General features: G+C 42.9%; 1 non-coding gene across 1 annotated transcript; it reads left to right on the forward strand.

Moving 5' to 3' along the window:
- Nucleotides 1-1,714: 1,714 nt before the first annotated feature.
- Nucleotides 1,715-1,821, forward strand: LOC113001042 (small nucleolar RNA R71). The gene has a single exon (XR_003266376.1). It is a non-coding gene; the product is annotated as a small nucleolar RNA R71 (small nucleolar RNA).
- The last annotated feature ends 220 nt before the right edge of the window (nt 1,822-2,041 follow it).

The following is a 2,041-nucleotide window of genomic DNA, read 5'->3' on the forward strand; positions in this document are numbered from 1 at the left end:
AGATGGGTATTTCATAGCATCCAGAATATTAAAATGAACAGTTATATCACCAAACTCCATGGACAGTGTGCCTGCATAAACATCTATCTTAGTTCTAGCAGTTTTCATAAACGGTCTGCCTAGAATGATGGGAACTGATCCTTTAGAAAATCCATCTTCCATATTCAAGATATAAAAATCAACAGGGAAAATCAGTTCACCAACTCTAACTAAGACATCTTCTATGAAACCAACAGGATAGGCAACACTTCTATTAGCTAAATGAATTACCACATCAGTTGACTGCAAGGGACCTAGAGATACAGAATTAAAAATCGACAGAGGCATAACACTAACAGAGGCTCCTAAATCTAGCATGGCATTGTCAAACTTACTATTCCCTATAATACAAGGTATGCTGAATGTACCTAGATGTTTGCATTTTTGAGGAATTTGAGGAACAGATTTACCAATCAATGCGGAGACATTTCTGCCCATGCTAATTCGTTCACTTCCTTTAAGTTTCCGCTTATTAGTGCACAGCTCCTTCAAGAATTTGGCATATCTTGGAATTTGCTTTATTGCATCCAACAGAGGTATGTTTACCTTTACTTTTCTAAACGTTTCCAAGATCTCTTTCTCTGCCTCTTCCATTTTTTTATTGGAAACTGCTCTTGGAGGGAATGGAAGAGGGGGAATGTGCTGCTTCTGCAAATCAGAATTACCTGTGGAAGAAGATTCACCTGCATAGAAATTGTTAGGTAAATTTTTGTCATCACCTTTTTCTGGAATAGAGTGAAGTTTGGCAGGTTCATTTGCAGATGAGGAAGGTGCTACGGGTTGAGGTCCTTGACACTGCTTTCCCGACCTCAATGAAATGGCACTGACATTTTTGGGATTTTGGACAGCTTGAGAAGGCAGCTTGTCAGAATTCTGGGACTGTTGTTGATTCAATTGAGTAGCTAATTGTCCCATCTGATTGGTTAAGCTCTGAATGGAGGCTCTGGTCTCTTGCTGAAACTGCATGTTCTGCATAGTCATTTGCCTCACAAGTTCTTCGAGGGAAGGTTGTGGAGGGGCCTCAACTGTTGGCTGTTTCTGGGGTTGTTGTTGTTGTTGGATTGGTGGAGGAATGTATGGTCTGCTTGGGCCAGCAGCATTTTGGAAGGAAGGAGCAGGCTGCTGTTGTTGTTGTTGCTGAGGGCTGGACCATCTGAGGTTAGGGTGATTCCTCCATCCAGGGTTGTATCTGTTGCTGGAAAGGTCATAATTGTTCTGCTGTGGTTGATTTTGCTGCTGAGGTTGAGGAGGTCTATTGTAAATATTTGCAACATAAGCTTCAGGCTGCTCAATTGCTCCAGGTTGCTGCATGGAAGGGCAAAGGTCTGTATGGTGGTCAGCAGAGGAGCACAAACCACAAACCCTTGCGACAGGTACAGATTTCTGATTCAAGGCCAGCTGGGTTACCAAGTTGACCAACGCATCCAGTTTGCCTTCAAGCTTCTTAGTTTCAGATGATGCAGATGGGTTTGTAGCTACCTCATGCACTCCTCTAATGACTATGGCATCATTTCTGGCGCTAAACTGCTGGGAGTTGAAGGCCATCTTCTCAATTAAATTTTTGGCTTCAGCAGGAGTCATGTCTCCAAGGGCTCCACCACTGGCAGCATCTATTATACTTCTCTCCATATTACTGAGTCCTTCATAAAAATATTGGAGAAGAAGTTGTTCTGAAATCTGATGGTGGGGGCAACTGGCACATAGTTTCTTAAATCTCTCCCAGTACTCATACAGGCTCTCTCCACTGAGTTGTCTAATACCTGAGATATCCTTCCTGATGGCTGTGGTCCTGGAAGCAGGGAAATTTTTTCTAAGAATACTCTCTTAAGGTCATCCCAGCTCGTGATGGACCTTGGAGCAAGGTAATACAGCCAGTCCTTTGCCACTCCCTCTAATGAATGAGGAAAAGCCTTCAGAAATATGTGATCCTCTTGGACATCTAGGGGTTTCATGGTGGAGCAGACAATGTGAAATTCTTTCAAATGTTTGTGCGGGTCTTCAC

Source organism: Glycine max, chromosome 2 (genome assembly GCF_000004515.6).
Source record: "Glycine max cultivar Williams 82 chromosome 2, Glycine_max_v4.0, whole genome shotgun sequence".
NCBI lineage: Eukaryota > Viridiplantae > Streptophyta > Magnoliopsida > Fabales > Fabaceae > Glycine > Glycine max.